Here is a 19991-nt window from a genome sequence, read left to right as displayed (position 1 = left end):
GACTGGCGAAAACCGAATAAAAATTATTTTAAAATAAGGTGAGGTGTCTGTTATAGCACCTATCAAGGTCATTCGTCTGTAAAACTCTACATTAGCATGCAGTCGATATTTGGAGTTCACCCTTTATGAGGACTACGAAAGCAAAAGTCGTTGAAACACAATATCGTGTGTAAGAAACCCCCACACTACTAAACCTCCAAAAGAGTCTCAGTGTATCCGTTGAGTCCGTAGATAGTGGTATAAGAGGCGTACAGAATAACTTGCCATGCTTTCCCACCCGAGTTTTGCGCTGATTAAGCCACTCCGTGGTTGAACTGACTTAGTGAGCCGCCGAGTACGAATTCTTCCTGCCTGTTACGTGATGACGCTCTCGTAGTTTTATGTTTCATTGCAGAGTCGTAGCAGCGCCGTCGGATTCTAAAAGTGCAATTCTACTGTCTGTGTTTTACATGATGAAGTGGAAACAAGTTTTTTGTGTGCAAATTATTTTTACACGGGTGTCCTTATGATGCGTTTATTTAAGAAACACTTTTAAAGGTGTTTGTTCACCCTGATTGTAAGCTAAGTATTAGCGGTGTATAGATTAGATCGAAACGGCATATCGTTTTACACTGTATTACCCTGATGAAACATGGATGAATTAGAATCGTTCCATGGATACCTGCTGGAGAATGAGTGTGGTACTGGCGGCTTTAAAGTTTCCTTAGGAAAAGGTTTGCGGATATTTATTCTGCATGCTGGCTCTTCTTCTGAGAGTAAACTTGTATTTAGATGTAAGAAAAGCAGTAGGGACTGCCATTCTAAAATGAATGCTGTCACTTTCAAGAAGTGACACACGGAACAATTCTTGGTTCAAATGGTTCAAATGGCTCTGAGCACTATGGGACTTAACATCTGAGGTCATCAGTCCCTAGAACTTAGAACTATTTAAACCTACCTAACCTAAGGACATCACACACATCCATGCCCGAGGCAGGATTCGAACCTGAGACCGGAGCGGTCGCGCGGTTCCACACTGAAGTACCCAGAACCCCTCTGCCACACCGGCCGCCAACAATTCTTGGCACACCTAGCTTCGCAGTCGGTCGTTGTAATTATCGTGCCAGGTATCATTCATCTGTTACAGAGTAATGACCAAGTACGAGCACCAGGAAAGGATATATTGTTCTCTGACTGAAAAATAAAGCCGGCCGTTGTGGTCGAACGGTTCTAGGAGCTTAAGTCCGGACCCGCGTGACTGCTGCTGTCACAGGTTCGAATCCTGCCTCGGGCATGGATGTGTGTAATGTCCTTATTTTAGTTAGGTTTAAGTAGTTCTACGTTCTAGGGGACTGATGACCTCAGATGTTAAGTCCCACAGTGCTTAGAGCCATTTGAACCGTTTGAATTTGGAAGATAAAAATATTCCTGACAGTATAAACCAGACTCGTGCTGAACTCTTGCAGCTCGCTCATTTATAAAATCACGCGACAGAATGTATAAATTTTACTTTCTTGCATGTGAATGGGGCCATACAGTTTTGCCTTTACTGACATATTACTGTCAGTATAATACGATAGAACTAATTTGATCACACGTACAAGCTATGTGGGGGAAAAATAAGGGTTACCTTACACGTGTAACAGACAGTTCTGACCAGCAGATTCAGAATAGTCACAAATGTACTACTTGAGAAAAACTGAACATTTACATGGGATAATGTATGTTAACACACACAGTACTTACAGTCGTCCTTCCCAAAATAGAAGCTGCTGTGATGTGTGTTCTTTCCTCAGTCACCGTTGAAGTCCAAATATGGAGACTGAATGAAGTTATTACAGCATGACGAAACCGAACAATATACACACCTGGCAGAGCTAACATGTCGATGAACTGCGTAATTTTCGGTGCAGCTGTCCAGTATCAAACGTCATATCACATTTCAGATGCTCCAAGAGTAATATCAATGTTGAAACTACATCTTTGCCATGCAGACGTTAGCATAGTATCTCTGTATTCGCGGAGAGTGAAGACGGATATTGAAATGTCGATAGTATAAGGTGATCTAGCGTTTGATAACCTACAAGTGTACACAGTCAACAAGAGATTAGAGCCTTGGACTCTCTATGAAAACGTAATTGTCTGCTACTCGGTACTGTTGTCCTTTTTGGCCCTGGTGGTGGAAGTATCTGCCGCTAGGACAATTACAGCAATTCCTTCATCTTCAGGAACTTGCCGACTGGAACTATGGCGACATTCTTTGCCTGAGGCACGCCGAACAAATGTCAAAAACCTACCAGCCGCAGACCCGCACTTGTGTTACGTGACATGGAAGACACTCAACAGACTGAGAACTGGAGTATCAAGGTCCAAAGTTAACTTCAGCAAATGGAGAGTGATGACGAAATATGTCAGTGTGCTGACCTGCAGGATCAATAACATCTGCAAGTTTGCAGGGTCCTGCCAGATACTTGTGCTGTTGATGACGCAGCTAAAAAACCAGCAGTCGAAACCACCGAACCACGGAATATGAAAAGAATTATCTGTTTATTTTTTTTATCTATCTGTATCTTATAAATTCTTGTTATACGCATCAATCCTTGTATTTTTATTGTTTTACTTTCTGTCTATAATTTACTGAATTTTCTCTATAACTGACTTTCTGTATGAATTAATCTCTGTGTGCGTGTTATTAATGCTCCACTAGTATCGTAAAAATTTCATGTCCATGTCCTGGAGACGTAAAAAAATGGTATTGTTTGTCAAGGGACTTACCGGTTCTGCAGTCTAAAGTACGCAGTACGCTGTCATTCTCTTTGAATGCAGAGTCGAATCAGTGACATGTGAGCAACAAAACAATTTTCCAAATGAGAACTGGTAGCAATCACTGACAAACAAGCAGCTGTTGAAATTCAGCTGCTGAAATACGTCTCAAGAGTTATTAGTCTTGGGCGAACGGAAGCGCTTGAAGTGCTGGGATATCGTAGCTATAAATTGTGGCTATGGTAATGTTACGGCCAGACACTACAGGCAGTTACCTTTGATACAGTGCAGCAAATTACTTCCAGTGCCGCCCATTGCCTCCTCTAGTGGCGTTCATTATGTCATCATTGTTTTATGATCCATGTAGTTTCCATCTGTCCTCTGCTCCCTTAGGTCGTATGTCAGCGTGATGATGCTGGTTTGTAGCTGTAAAAAGGCGTCACTTGTGAAGAGCAAAATAACGCTGGTTTTCGCGCGAAGTGGTGCGACACTGTTGATTAGTCTCCAGCTGAAAGTGGATTGCATGAGTTAGTCGTACATTCAAGACGTACATAACGACAGTGTGTCAGAAAGTCTTAGTAAGCCATGGGCGTCCTAAATCTCGTACATCTAAAAGCAATTTTCTTGAGGCTATATTTATGGTATGGTTTCTGCGGAGAAGGCAGATATCAGTAAAATGTAAGACATGGATTTGCTAACAAATTTTGGCTTTCGTCGCAGAGTTTATAATATAACTGCTTTCTAGAAAATATTTGAAAGAATTTTATATAAGATTCAGATTGTTCCTTAGAATTCGTATTTAATGAACAATTCGTAACGTCCACAGAATTATTCATCTCGTAGTAAACTTAAAATTTCCTCAGCTTCATTACTCTAATTTGATGAGAAAATGACTCTGAAAAAATCTAAACCATTCGTCGCCAAACTTTTGTACTTAGGTTGGTTGGTTGGTTTGGGGAAGGAGACCAGACAGCGAGGTCATCGGTCTCATTGGATTAGGGAAGGAAGGGGAAGGAAGTCGGCCGTGCCCTTTGAAAGGAACCATCCCGACATTTGCCTGGAGCGATTTAGGGAAATCACGGAAAACCTAAATCAGGATGGCTGGACGCGGGATTGAACCGTCGTCCTCCCGAATGCGAGTCCAGTGTCTAACCACTGCGCCACCTCGCTCGGTTTTTTGTACTTAAGACCCACTCATAGAGAAATTCAGTTTTCACCAAACCATGCTTTTCGATAGATGCTTACCACTTACACGTTTGGAATGTACAGGGAATAGGCAAAATAATGTGAACGCTTGTACGTACTTGGGAATCGTTTATTAATAAGGGGCTGGACATCATTTGCCAGTAACACAGGTGCAGTTCTTCTTGGAATACCGGCTTGTAGTGATTATATAGTCTCCAGCGAAATGTTATACAACTCTTCGATCAGAGCCTCTTCCAACTCCTGCAGTGACGAGGCAGGCGAAAATCTGCTCCGGAGTCTGCGCTCTAATACCGCCCACAAGGGTTCAATAATGTTCAAGTCCAGAGACTCTGCTGGTCGGGGAAGACACTGCAGTTCAGCTGCATGCTCCTCATACCGCGACTGTGCCGTCCTGGCTGTGCGACTGTGTGCTTTATTGTCCTGAAATATGGCATCATTGATAGGGAACAACATTTGAATCATGTGATGTATCTGAGCACCTAAAATATTTACATAATCTTTGGCTGTAACACGGCCGTTGAGAGTAATGATGGAACTAACGGAATACTATGATATGACTGCGCACACTTCCACCTCAATGCTTAACCATTGGAATCAATCAGTCAGGATTGTAGGCTTCTTTTGGAGTTATCCAGACGTAAATCCGGCCCGATGTTTGAAATAACGAAATTGTTAACTCGTCGGACCGTATGACGTGTTTCCACTGATCAGTGGTCCAGAATTTATGCTCCTGCCACCATGATTAACGCTTGTTTTCTTTGGTTGTCGTCACTAATGGTTTCGTTATAGTAGCTCGTCCGTTAATATTCATTTTATGAAGTTCTCGGCGGACAGTGTCGATAGATACGGGGTCTCGAAGGCGGCTATTTGAGCTCTGCAGTCACTTTAGCCGCAGTAATTTTGTGCTGTTTTGACACGATTCGTGTTAGCTTACGACGATCTCTGTCATTTAGTTTTGATTTGCGCCCACTATTACGTTTACACTATGATGTCTTTCCATGTTTTGTGTAGGCTGTCATGACTGTTGAATCAGATGCTCTTGAAACATTCTATAAGTTGGCTGCCTTCGTTGGTGATGCTCCAGGTAATCGCCTTCGCCTCACCCCCCCATCCCCCCCCCCCCCCCTGCCGAGAAAAAAGAAGATTGTGTGGCATTGTTGGCCGGGAGGTCGCTGAGTGCAAGTCTTATTTCAGTGGACGCCACACTGGGCGACTTACGTACACAACACCCAGTCCACGAGCGGAGAAAATCTCCAGCCCGGCCGAGAATCTCGCCCGGGCCCGCTGCATGGTACGCAATCACGTTACTAATATTTTTTTTCTTTTGGCATTTTGTTCGTTGTTGTTCGTTGTATTTGGTCGTAGCGGACGTCACACGGCATTCGTTAATGTTCGTTGAAGATCTCTTCACTCAGGTTTGTTTTTTATAGCAGAGTACAACCAGCTCAGCTAAGCAAGCGGGTCCCCACAATCTGCCCTCGTTTGAACTCTATTACGTCTTTCATTGTACGTCAACTTCGTTCTCTGAATGCAAATACAAAGTGTGCACTACTCGTAAACAACCTGCACCGATGCCTAGTCCGTACTGAACACGCACAGTCCAGCGCGGCACGTGCCTTACCTGCGTTGTTGATCGTCAAACACAACCATCCCATTACAAACACTTTTCCCATTATTTTGCCTATCCGCAGTGTGTATTATAAGTTATCATACTGTAACGGCTCCATGTAAGCCGCTACATGGCTCGACCCGACACTCAGGGAAGAGCCTGATGATAATTAGTAAGATAGGGTTATTTAAATATAGACGATCATTTTAATATTAGATATGGTAATTGTCTGCAAAGTGTGAATGCGAACGTATGATGAGGTATGCGTGAGATGTCGGCTGTGGTTCAAATGGCTCTGAGCACTATGGGACTTAACATCTTAGGTCATCAGTCCCCTAGAACTTAGAACTACTTAAACCTAACTAACCTAAGGACATGACACACATCCATGCCCGAGGCAGGATTCGAACCTGCGACCGTAGCAGTCCCGCGGTTCCGGACTGAAGCGCCAAGAACCGCACTGCCACCGCGGCCGGCTGTCGGCTGTGGGTGTGCTAAAGGCATAGTGGAAGTGTAGCCAACCTCGAATCTAGCAGAGCGCGACTGCACTGGACCAGAGAGGCATAAGCTCCACGCGCGTCATTAGCGCTCGTTAGGTTGGCAAATAACCGTGTGCGGTATCTCTGAGTCCTTGCGGCCACGATGTGTGGACCCAGACGAGGGAGACCGTATGGGGGTTGTTGCTGGGAAGACCTGGGTGAGTAAGCACGCTCTGCTCTATCGCTCCGATAGTTAGCGAAGATTTAGAATTCCATGTTCACTTTGAACTTGGAAGCAGCTTCCCTGCTGAGGAAAGGCACTATGGTATTTCCTAGAATCATCTCGGTTAGGAGAGATAGGGAGATGATTTCTTTGCCAAGTAATTTCATGGGAATTTGTGTTCACTGCACTTGGGAGTGAACAGGCGCTCATTGCCGAGTAATACTCAGAATTGCTCAATTTGCATTTCAGTGTGAGTGTGAAGTATACATGCAAAGTGTATTTTATTTAAATGTGTTTATTGACTACTGATTGTGGAGAGAGTGGTAACACATGGTCCGCAGACCCCGTGCATTTCTTGGTGAGAAGCTTCAGCTCAACGTAATCACATTTCGTGATCGAGCTGGATCTTCTACGTAAATTCACGCGTGTGATTTAATTGTTCCTTCATAATACCCAGTAAAACTCGCGGAGTTAGTTAAGCGTGAAGACGGGACTTGCCCGAATTAAAGTTACAGTTGGAACCATGTGCTCTCTCCCAATGTTGTCCCACTTGGTGCATGGGAACCTTCCTCTTTTATCTGTTAGATAAAATGAATAGAGTGAATGTTAGTGTGTGTGTGTGTGTGTGTGTGTGTGTGTGTGTGTGTGTGTGTGTGTGGCTAAATGATGATAGAAATGTGCAGGCGGTAGTCATTGTCGATTCACGGCACATGTTAGCCGGATGTTTAACTAAGTTTACTTAGATATGATACTATTTGTACCACGCTAGCATTCCGTGATAAGTGAGAGGGAATACTTGAGATGGTAATGTTTATTGAATAAATGTGATTGTATTATTATATAAATACGTTACAGTGACTTCTCCCAGCCACACCATATTCCCTTATCACTTCACAGAATATTTGGTACGCGTATTTCAGTTAATCACCTGTCTATGTCCCACTCATGGGCATATTTCATTTAATAAACTCTGTAAGGTGGTATTAAAACTTCATTATAATAATATTCTAATTCTAACTTGATCAAAACCACCGAATAAAACCTTAGTTTGAGTATTGATGCTTGTTGCTGCAAATGGCCGCCGGCGTCTTCTATAGTACTGGTCCCATTTATAAAATTGAGGATGCCTGCCGAGGGTGCGGAAAGCAAATATCATGCATAATGGCGACCCTTTAGCCTAGGATCTCGTTCACTTTAGGAACCCTTTGTGATGCTGGGAGATTGCTAGGATGTGCTAACAAAATTAAATGTCCACAGGATTCACAATTCCTATTTGTGAATAGAACCAGCGTTGAGAATACGGCGTTGAATATACTGCGTTGCTTGTGATTTTATTTGTGTGATTTTGGGGGCAATTTTCTTGTGTGTATTTATCCATGTATTTTGGGGGAATTTCAAACGTGTTAGGCTGCGTGAAGCCGTTATTTAGGCACTTAGCCCGAAACGTAAGCCTAGTGTCCAGAATGGAGACACGTGCTCGCTCGAGGAGCGGTGCTAGGGAAAACCGGCCGGGTGAGGAGGAAGTTACCCTCAAAAAGGTAGCCGCGGAGAGAGACGAGGCAGGCAACGGGAATTACCAAGATTTCAGCGGCGCTACGGCAATGTTGAACTTGGAAAATGAGCAGGCCAATTCCACACCAAATAGAGGGACTTCGGACCCGAGCGCGAGCGCAGATGAATTAGAGAATGCAACGAGTAGCCAAAATGCGCCGACCAATGCAGACACAAATAGTAACACGTGGATGACCGAATTGGTCAAAATGATGGAAAAGAACGCGAGAACGATCTTAAGAGGAGTAAATTCCAGATTAGAAGAAAATAATAAAAGGCAGGAAGAATATAATAAAAGGCAGGAAGAATATAATAAAAGGCAGGAAGAATATAATAAAAGGCAGGAAACGAAATTCGAGGGCATGATGTCCGAAATGTAAGGGGTTCGAAAGGATGTCAATGAGAAATTCGAAGTGGTTGGCAGTAAACTAAACGCCCTCGAAAAGGAACAAAAAAAAAGTTAGGATCGAAATGAAAACCCGCGGAGAAAAATTAGAAAAGGGGCTCCAAACTTTAAGGGAACGATGCATTACCGAAAAGAAAAAGGTAATAGCGCGAGTAAAAGCAGTAGAAGCAACGCAAGAAAAGTTTAACGAAAACAGTAGGGCAATTGTGGATCTTGAGGAAAAGATAGATACGGTTAAGACATTAAATAGCGAGGAGACAAAGAAAGTAAAGGAGGAGTTAGTAAAACTCGCGGAGAAGGTTGCGGACTTAACAATATCAGAGGGAAGCGAGAGTGCTGCAATTCTGAACTCGAGGGATAACGAGGAGATACAGGCATTGCGGAAATTTCAAGAAGGCCAATGCGATGTCAATAGGCGGCAACGGATAGTTACCAATGACATATGTGAACGCATGGCCCACGTGGAAAATCTCCTCACTCGCGGTGACGAGAGGGAGGACCATGTGCGCAAGGGCGCGTGCGAAAGCGAGGGACGCGATTCCGGACACGAGGATGATTACGAGGAGGCTAGCGAACGCAGAAATGTAGGGAGGTGTCGGGAACGACACCTAAAACCGTGCGCAGATCCATACCGGAGGGAAGTGGAAGGCTTCGACTATAAGCACTTTCTCTCCGTACGGAAGTTCGAAGTCTTTAGAAATTCTGTGAACAGAATCCACCCACGGGCTTTCTTGGAACAGTACCAATTCTGTCTTCCGCCCAGTTGGCCGGATGAGTATAAAATCGAGTTCATGTGCGGGCATCTTGAGGCTGAACCCGCAGTACGGATGAGAGCCATAGCGAGAGATTGTAAAACGGTGAAGGAATTTCAGCGTGAATTTCTCTCGGCATATTGGTCCGAAGCTGCGCAAGATCGGGTGAAACATCAGATAATGATGCTTCCGAGTCTTAGCCAATCCGGTTTCGCGAGTCCTGCAAGACTGTTTGAAAACATGTTGCAGAATAACCAATTCTTGTACAACCCTTACAGTCCGGGCGAATTGATAAGGCTGTGTATAATGAAGCTTCCATCGCAGCTTCGCCATATCATATTAGCCGGGCGTTGTAAGGACGATTTAGAGTCGTTTAAATTACTCCTACAAGAATTGGAGTATGATATAGGACAATGTATACCGGAAAGGGTACAGACCGCAGGAGGAGAGGACGTAGGAAGAAATAGGAGAGTGAGTCGCGGCCGCAGTAAAACGCGGAAGCGTACAAGCTCACATGTAGCGGAGCATGCGAATACCAGCTTCCAGCCATACAAGGCGAATTGGAAAAATGGTAACAAGCATGGCTACTACAAAACCCAGGGACACAATGGCCGGCACGACGGGCACGATAACCGGGATAAAGGTAGCAACAACCACGGGAATCGTGCGAAATCACCACAAAATAGGGGTGAAGGAAGCGAACAGGCCATAGGGAGAAAGAGAAGGGAAAATATCACCGACGACGTAGAAATCAGATCGGCCGATCCACGGAGGAATGCTCCAGAACCAGGAGGAAATCAAACATTATGACCTGTGCCAATCGAGGGAGACAACTTTAGTCGACCCCCGATAACGAATAACCGCGAGATAAGGTACATTGGTCAGGACGACATTAGGGAAACGTTACTGGAGGAGCAGACGGGTAACCGGATTTCGGCCGTCAGCCCAGTAATTGCGATCTCGGTGAAAGGAATTTTACTGGACTGCATAGTCGACACGGGAAGTCCGGTTTCGATCGTTAGTGAGGCCGCATTCCAGAAATGCGAGGAGACGGGAACTTTGCCGACTTTGCCGTTGCGAGGTACAAAGGTGAAGGGAGCGATATACGGGAAAAGTGTAGAAGTGGCAGACTAGGATTACGTTACAATGCCAGGGCGAAGAGTTCGAGGCAAACTTCTTCATTGTGCCCCTAATGAACACCGAAATGATTCTCGGGATGGATTTTATGAGCGCTCACCAGGCAATTGTAGACCTGGGTGGAGGCATCAAGTCTCTGAACAGTGATGGAAACCCCGTAGAATTAAAGTTCAATAATTGGGTCCTACGGAACGGAGCGGAAACTAGCTGCCTACGAATTCTCACTTACCTGGAATTGCGCCCTGAGCCGGAGATCCTCATAAACTGTGTAAATGGTCTGAGTTTACCGTCCTCCACGCATGGAAAGGATGAGGTCTTCGAGCGAATAATTGAGGAAAGCATGCGCAATGTAGGAGACATGCCAGAGGATGCCCGTGTACGATTATTAGAAGTTCTGAGGAACCATGAGAAAATATTCTCAGACGCACCGGGTGCGATAAGGAACTTCGAGTACAAATTCCAAATACGAGAACATAAAAGGTTCTTCGTCAGGCCATACCCGATTCCACTAGCGCATAAAGAAAAGGTCAAGAAGGAGATTGCGAAGATGTTAGAACAAGACGTTATAGAACGCGCCGTGAGTACATACAACTCACCACTCCTAGTAGTACCGAAAAGGGACGGATCGGTGAGGTTGGTGCTGGATTCTCGGCAAATAAATACGGTAATGAAGGCAGAAACAGACGGACCGGAAAGCCTGGAGCAATTATTGCAACGGTTTCATGGAGTGAAGGTGTTATCCTCCATAGACCTGCGAGCTAGTTACTGGCAAATCGTGTTGCATCAAGAGTGTAGGCAGTATACCGCGTTTTTATGCTACGGTAACTGCTACCAATTCAAACAGCTTCCGTTCGGGTTGAATGTTTCGGCGGCGGCGTTCATACGAGGCTTGAACAGCATCCTTCCGGAAGACTTGCGTGAAAGAATTACGGTCTACGTCGACGACGTATTAATCTCGGAAAGTTCCTGGGAGGAATATATTGAAGTATTAAATCGATTATTAGACGCCTTCGAAAGAGCAGGAATAACCGTAAACCTGGAAAAGTTGCAGTTCGGGCGCCAGAAGATAAAGTTCCTGGGACATATACACTCCTGGAAATGGAAAAAAGAACACATTGACACCGGTGTGTCAGACCCACCATACTTGCTCCGGACACTGCGAGAGGGCTGTACAAGCAATGATCACACGCACGGCACAGCGGACACACCAGGAACCGCGGTGTTGGCCGTCGAATGGCGTTAGCTGCGCAGCATTTGTGCACCGCCGCCGTCAGTGTCAGCCAGTTTGCCGTGGCATACGGAGCTCCATCGCAGTCTTTAACACTGGTAGCATGCCGTGACAGCGTGGACGTGAACCGTATGTGCAGTTGACGGACTTCGAGCGAGGGCGTATAGTGGGCATGCGGGAGGCCGGGTGGACGTACCGCCGAATTGCTCAACACGTGGGGCGTGAGGTCTCCACAGTACATCGATGTTGTCGCCAGTGGTCGGCGGAAGGTGCACGTGCCCGTCGACCTGGGACCGGACCGCAGCGACGCACGGATGCACGCCAAGACCGTAGGAACCTACGCAGTGCCGTAGGGGACCGCACCGCCACTTCCCAGCAAATTAGGGACACTGTTGCTCCTGGGGTATCGGCGAGGACCATTCGCAACCGTCTCCATGAAGCTGGGCTACGGTCCCGCACACCGTTAGGCCGTCTTCCGCTCACGCCCCAACATCGTGCAGCCCGCCTCCAGTGGTGTCGCGACAGGCGTGAATGGAGGGACGAATGGAGACGTGTCGTCTTCAGCGATTAGAGTCGCTTCTGCCTTGGTGCCAATGATGGTCGTATGCGTGTTTGGCTCCGTGCAGGTGAGCGCCACAGTCAGGACTGCATACGACCGAGGCACACAGGGCCAACACCCGGCATCATGGTGTGGGGAGCGATCTCCTACACTGTCCGTACACCACTGGTGATCGTCGAGGGGACACTGAATAGTGCACGGTACATCCAAACCGTCATCGAACCCATCGTACTACCATTCCTAGACCGGCAAGGGAACTTGCTGTTCCAACAGGACAATGCACGTCCGCATGTATCCCGTGCCACCCAACGTGCTCTAGAAGGTGTAAGTCAACTACCCTGGCCAGCAAGATCTCCGGATCTGTCCCCCATTGAGCATGTTTGGGACTGGATGAAGCGTCGTCTCACGCGGTCTGCACGTCCAGCACGAACGCTGGTCCAACTGAGGCGCCAGGTGGAAATGGCATGGCAAGCCGTTCCACAGGACTACATCCAGCATCTCTACGATCGTCTCCATGGGAGAATAGCAGCCTGCATTGCTCCGAAAGGTGGATATACACTGTACTAGTGCCGACATTGTGCATGCTCTGTTGCCTGTGTCTATGTGCCTGTGGTTCTGTCAGTGTGATCATGTGATGTATCTGACCCCAGGAATGTGTCAATAAAGTTTCCCCTTCCTGGGACAATGAATTCACGGTGTTCTTATTTCAATTTCCAGGAGTGTAGCTAGTAAAGAGTGCCTATGTGTGTATGTTGCATTTATGTGAGAAGAGTGAGAAACGAATGACTGAAGGACGTGGAAGTGTGATAAGTTAGTCTTAAGAATACTATAGATCATAATCTAAAACAAATGGAATTCTAGTTCCATCCATTTCTTGTCCATCAGTAAAGAAAATATCGTAGATTAATGTTGATTAAAATATCCCTATTATAAAGCCACTGAGGGATCAAATCAGGAATAAAATTTGTTGTAAATTGATAGTATAATGATTCATGTATGAAAAGGCGGCTAAATTAAAAGCCATGTTAAAATATCATTGGAAGGATAACGCCCATAAGGCACAGTAGGAGAAGGAGAGACAGAAATAGAATCTGAGTAATGTAGGAAGACCTTATGGATTGCTGAGAACAGTCGGGGACTGTGATGGTAAATTTGTCTGAAATGTATCGGTATAGCCAAGCTTCCCTGAGTTTAGATTAGCAACCAGGGGAGCCGAGGAGACCGGGTCGCCGATGCAAGCAATTAGCGGCTAGATGTCGGGCGAGCGCTCGGCGCTTGGGATTCCCTAAGTGACGGCCGTTGTCCGCGACTGTGTCAACACGCGCCGGAGGCGATTACCGGGCCTCCCACATGCAGGAACAAAGCGGCGGCTACCCAGGTAGCCGGCCGCAATCACGGAACAGACGAACAGCGAGCGGCGGTGACCTACATATGCCGAGCGCCCGCGCCAGCACGTGACACGCCCCCAACTCTGAGGGCGCCGCACAGCAGCAGATGGTAACGGGCAGTCCATATGGACGACCCGTGAGGTGATGCGCTGCCACGCCTGGTAGACATCGTCACAAACAAACCCGGGATGGAAACTGCAGCACACGCAAGAGGCGAGCTTGGCGTATCCAGGTCAGGCGTCGTGGTGCAGCAGATCAGGGAAGGAGAAACGGTGCGCGCCACGGGCGTGGCACCAGTGGCGGCGTGTCAACAACGTCACCACCCCACCTACAACGTCCGCAGTACCGATTCAAGAGGCATGTCAAACTCACCACTTGAGTCGGACATGCCGGGACTGCAGACGGAAGAGAGAGGCGAGTGACGTTACCGTGGGGGTGGCGTCAGGACTGTGGCTGTCGGCAATAATTGCGGATATGCTCACATATCGACGAGAGGTAGCCAGACGGGTCCGGGCGCTCACGATGCGGCACGCGGCGACGACTGCTAGGGGGACGCTATTCTGCCCTGAAGGTCGACGCCCACCTGACGCGGAAACGCGTGCCACCACGTCCTGAGGCAGCCATCAACGCGAGGCAACATGGGTCCTGGGGAGCTGACAAAGGTGAGGGAGCGGCCTGATGCAAGGAAGCGGCCGACATGATCGACGGAGAGCCTGCAGTCGCCGACACCTGCAGAATAACTTCGTCCCCTGTCCTCCAAGTAGCCCAAAACTTTGGTCCTCCAAGTACCCCGATCCCATAGTGAAGTGCAAGGTGTTTAAAAGTGCCACGTACATTCAATATGTAGCGCGTGTGTTTACTTTTCAGCAGAACTGATTTTGCATATATTACGGCTAGTTACTAAAGTAAATAGGGAAAGAGATAAAGAAAAAACTTTAACACGTCAATCCAGAAGTGAACGAACGAAATTGCTTAAAGATGTAATGTGATTTACTGAAAATTTCTCTAACTAATAGATTTTGTGTGTTTTCTATGCTTCGCAAATGTTTCAAAGTGGGATACAAATGCGAAAAGACGCTAAGAATTTAAATACCCACAGGCTTAATACCAACTTATCTATATGTTGTATGAAATTCAATTCATTATATAATTTGTTTAAATTGTGCAATTTCAAGAATTTATGTGTTTTGATAGATCTTGTGAAATATTTCAAAGTGGGACACACTGGCAACAGGACTTTAATAATTTAATTGCCCACAAAGATTTAAATGTCTAGTATATAAGAACTGATTATGTTTGTCGTAAAATTTAAAGTTTTCACTCATGTTACATTTGAAAAACGGATGCTTGGCCTAGATGATAGGTAAAATTTGTGTTAAATTGAAATATTAATGGTAAATTGTATATGTTTCAATGATGATGTTTAAGACGGGCATAGGCCCATATGTTTATGTGTTAATAGCTGCATAATGCTCTCAGGAGGAGATAACCATGTGTGAGGGTTTTGAATGTTAAATTTTGTAGTCTGAGTTTTGAATTTGAATACTATGTTCTATGGAACAGATGAGGAGGATGTGTAATAAACTCAGTAAAGAATCAGATAGATAAATGACACACCTCCGACCACTAGGTTAAAAAAAAAAATGCTTGAAAGTGCCCTTCCAAAAGCAAGGACACTTGCTGCCCATTTTTTCGTCGGAAGGGGAGGGTTATGTAACGGCTCCATGTAAGCCGCTACATGGCTAGACCCCACAACTAAAGACACCTGAGTGCCCTTCCGACACTCAGGGAAGAGCCTGAGGATAATTAGTAAGATAGGGTTATTTAAATATAGACGATCATTTTAATATTAGATATGGTAATTGTCTGCAAGGTGTGAATGCGAACGTATGATGAGGTATGCGTGAGATGTCGGCTGTGGGTGTGCTATAGGCATAGTGGAAGTGTAGCCAACCTCGAATCTAGTAGAGCGCGACTGCACTGGACCAGAGAGGCATAAGCTCCACGCGCGTCATTAGCGCTCGTTAGGTTGGCAAATAACCGTGTGCGGTATCTCTGAGTCCTTGCGGCCACGATGTGTGGACCCGGACGAGGGAGACCGTATCGGGGTTGTTGCTGGGAAGACCTGGGTGAGTAAGCACGCTCTGCTCTATCGCTCCGATAGTTAGCGAAGATTTAGAATTCCATGTTCACTTTGAACTTGGAAGCAGCTTCCCTGCTGAGGAAAGCCACTATGGTATTTCCTAGAATCATCTCGGTTAGGAGAGATAGGGAGATGACTTCTTTGCCAAGTAATTTCATGGGAATTTGTGTTCACTGCACTTGGGAGTGAACAGGCGCTCATTGCCGAGTAATACTCAGAATTGCTCAATTTGCATTTCAGTGTGAGTGTGAAGTATACATGCAAAGTGTATTTTATTTAAATGTGTTTATTGACTACTGATTGTGGAGAGAGTGGTAACACGTGGTCCGCAGACCCCGTGCATTTCTTGGTGAGAAGCTTCAGCTCGACGTAATCACATTTCGTGATCGAGCTGGATCTTCTACGTAAATTCACGCGTGTGATTTAATTGTTCCTTCATAATATCCAGTAAAACTCGCGGAGTTAGTTAAACGTGAAGAGCCCGCATCTCGTGGTCGTGCGGTAGCGTTCTCGCTTCCCACGCCCGGGTTCCCGGGTTCGATTCCCGGCGGGGTCAGGGATTTTCTCTGCCTCGTGATGGCTGGGTGTTGTGTGATGTCCTTAGGTTAGTTAGGTTTAAGTAGTTCTAAGTTCTAGGGGACTGATGACCATAGATGTTAAGTCCCATAGTGCTCAGAGCCATTTGAACCATAAACGTGAAGACGGGACTTGGAATTAAAGCTACAGTTGGAACCATGTGATCTCTCCAATGTTGTCCCACTTGGTGCATGGGAACCTTCCTCTTTTATCTGTTAGATAAAATGAATAGAGTGAATGTTAGTGTGTGTGTGTGTGTGTGTGTGTGTGTGTGTGTGGCTAAATGATGATAGAAATGTGCAGGCTGTAGTCATTGTCGATTCACGACACATGTTAGCCGGATGTTGAACTAAGTTTACTTAGATATGATACTATTTGTACCAAGCCAGCATTCCGTGATAAGTGATGGGGAATATTTGAGATGGTAATGTTTATTGAATAAATGCGATTGTGTTATTATATAAATATGTTACAGTGACTTCTCCCAGCCACACTATATTCCCTTATCATTTCACAGAATATTTGGTACGCGTATTTCAGTTAATTACCTGTCTATGTCCCACTCATGGGCATATTTCATTTAATAAACTCTGTAAGGTGGTATTAAAACTTCATTATAATAATATTCTAATTCTAACTTGATCAAAACCACCGAATAAAACCTTAGTTGAGTATTGATGCTTGTTGCTGCAAATGGCCGCCGGCGTCTTCTATAGTACAGGTCCCATTTATAAAATTGAGGATGCCTGCCGAGGGTGCGGAAAGCAAGTATCATGCAATACTGGAACTAAATGAATGTTTTCGAAGACTTACGTAGTGACAACTTTTCCGTACGTAAGTCGGAAATGCAACCACTGCCATCCCAACAGGCTGCCATGTTTTTTTTTGTTTTTTTTGTATTCTTTATTTCTGGTCACATTTCCAAGGTGAGTTCACGCCCTGGTACCCGAAATAACACCAGACCGTTTTCAGTCGGATTTTTATATTTGGCGAACTATAACGGAACAGAGTCGGTTTTAAGTAATAAAATTTAATTAATTCAAAATTGTCACAAAGGCATGGATTCACGCATGACAGATTCTTTTAGGACATAACTAACTTTTACTGGTGTGAACACCTTTACCATTTTTCCTGAGGAATGTTGTGGCCACTTTTCCCGATCGGACGCATTAATGACCCCCAGAAGATAATATCAAACTGAAATAAATAGCAAAGAACTACAATTGTGGGCCAAAAGACGTTGTTTAAGGATTGATATTGTAAAAAATTATTGCTCTCTGTACAAGTGAGGCAGCAAGAATAATACAAACATCAAAAAAAGTTTTGCATCACCCCAGTTCCGAGAGTTCCGGAACCTGTTCAGAAAATTAGAACAGAGATCAACTTAAATATCATTTCCGCCCTTTTTATTGCTCATGAAAACCACACATTGTATGTTGTACCACCATACATTGAGACCTTCAGAGGTGGTGGTCCACATTGCTGTACACACCGGTACCTCTAATACCCAGTAGCACGTGCTACTGCATCGATGCATTCCTGTGTTCGTCGTGGCGTACTATCCACAAGTTCATCAAGGCACTGTTGGTCCAGATTGTCCCACTCCTCAACGGCGATTCGGCAGAGTGGTTAGTGGGTCACGTCGTCCATAAACAGCCCTTTTCAATCTACCCCAGACATGTTCGATGGGGTTCATGTCTGGAGAACATGCTCACCACTCTAGTCGAGCGATGTCATTATCCTGAAGGAAGTCATTCACAAGTTGTGGGGGCGCGAATTATCGTCCATTAAGACGAATGCCTCGCCAATATGCTGCCGATACGGTTGCACTATTGGTCAGAGGATGACATTCACGTATCTTACAGCCGTTACGGCGCCTTCCATGACCACCAGCGGCGTACTTAGGCCCCACATAATGCTACCCCAAAACATCAGGGTAACTCGACCTTGCTGCACTCGCTGGACAGTGTGTCTAAGGCGTTCAGCCTGACCGGGCTGCCTCCAAACACATATCTGACGATTGTCTGGTTGGAGACATATGCGACACTCATCGGTGACTAGAACGTGATGCCAGTCCTGAGCGGTCCATTTGGCATGTTGTTGCACCCATCTTTACCGTACTGCATGGTGTCGTGGTTGCAAAGATGTACCTCGCCGCGGACGTCGAGAGTGAATTTGCGCATCATGCAGCCTATTGCGCACAGTTTGAGTCGTAACACCACTTCCTGTGCCTGCACGAGGAGCATTATTCAACATGGTGGCGTTGGTGTCAGGGTTCCTTCGAGCCATAATCCTTAGGTAGCGGTCATCCACTGCAGTAGTAGTCCTTGGGCGGCCTGAGAGAGGCTTGTTATCGACAGTTCCTGTCTCTCTGTACCTCCATGTCCGAAAAACATCGCTTTGGTTCACCCCGAGATGCCTGGACACTTCCCTTGTTGACACCCCTTCCTGGCACAAAGTAATAATGCGGACGCGAACCGCAGTAGTGGCCGTCTAGGCATGGTTGAACTAAAGACAACACGTTCCTGGTGAAACGACTGGCACTGATTGGCTGTCGGACCAACTCCGCTTAATAGGCGCTGCTCGTTCATGGTGTAAGAGGTCCATGATTAAGGAATTTGTTGCTAGCGCACTCGAGCAGATGTAATTTCGATGTATTACTGATGCGCTGCCTGCGATATGTAAGGTACAAGAGAATCTCAGACCAGTGAGCAGTGTTGTATGCAGTAGGAACTGTGTAGCAGTAGGAGTAGTAGTTGCTAGCGAGCAGTCTGGTGTATCGTGTTGGCTGGGCCGGTCGTGGTGGAGCGATGGCGGAGCCTGAGTGTTGTAGTATAAGGTAAAAGCAGCCTCGCGCATATGTACTATTGTTATGTCAAGCCCCATGTAAATGTTTTTAAAAAAAATCTCTTAATAATAATCTTTCTTATAAAAAATTAACTTTTGATAATCATTCATCTTAATTTAAAGAATTTACTAATTCCTCCAATCCATGGTCATCCCGATTATTGAAATGAAAAATCAGTTGTTTCTTTTTATACACGACAAATCTACCGGCCAGCATTGAACTGAGCTGCGCCAGAAAAATTTCTTATAGGAGCAGATGTATACGCGTTATCCGGCGACCTAATTGAGGTAAGATTTTTCAATTTATTCAAAAAATGGCTCTGAGCACTATGCGACTTAACTTCTGAGGTCATCAGTCGCCTAGAACTTAGAACTAATTAAACCTAACTAACCTAAGGACATCACACACATCCATGCCCGAGGCAGGATTCGAACCTGCGACCGTAGCGGTCGCTCGGCTCCAGACTGTAGCGCCTAGAACCGCACGGCCACTCCGGCCGGCCCAATTTATTCAGAATGAATTTTCAGGGTCATGACGCAGCACTCCTGACGTCCAAAATTTACCAGTTTAAATTCACAGTCAATTGAAAAGTTATAAGTGACCCACAATTTTTTATTGAGAGATTGGTCATATTTTATTATTGATAGGTTACGCAATTTATTTATTGGGAGGTTACGCTAAATGTCAATGTTATGGTTATATTTTTTACTGTTGGGAGGTTTCGGAACTTTTACTGTTGAGAGGTTACACTAAATGTGAATATTATTCGTATTATTTTACTGTGGGGAGGTTACAATGGTTGTTTACATCTTTGGGCGGGTTTAGTGACATCTCTGAAGAGTCAAAGGGACTGTGTCTGTGATACAATATCCACAGTCAACGTCTGTCTTCAGGGTTTTGGGAACCGGGGTGATGCAAAACGTTTTTTGACGTGTGTATAAGTAAGGTAGTTTGCATCAGGCGACTCAAAAAGCGAAGTCTTTACTAAAGACTAACGAAACAAGTTTCCTGCGTCAATCTGACTAACAACAATGGCGTTGTGTATCAGCACTAGTGTCACCACTTCTCGACAGGCAGCAGCGCTGTGCAGGGCAAAAGATACGCACTGGCCACCTTACCTCACTCCCCCTACCGACCTTATCTT

The sequence above is a fragment of the Schistocerca serialis genome, chromosome 5, assembly GCF_023864345.2.
Source record: "Schistocerca serialis cubense isolate TAMUIC-IGC-003099 chromosome 5, iqSchSeri2.2, whole genome shotgun sequence".
Taxonomy (NCBI): Eukaryota; Metazoa; Arthropoda; class Insecta; order Orthoptera; family Acrididae; genus Schistocerca; species Schistocerca serialis.
The sequence above is the reverse complement of the archived record's forward strand: the minus strand, read 5'-3'. Positions refer to the sequence as shown.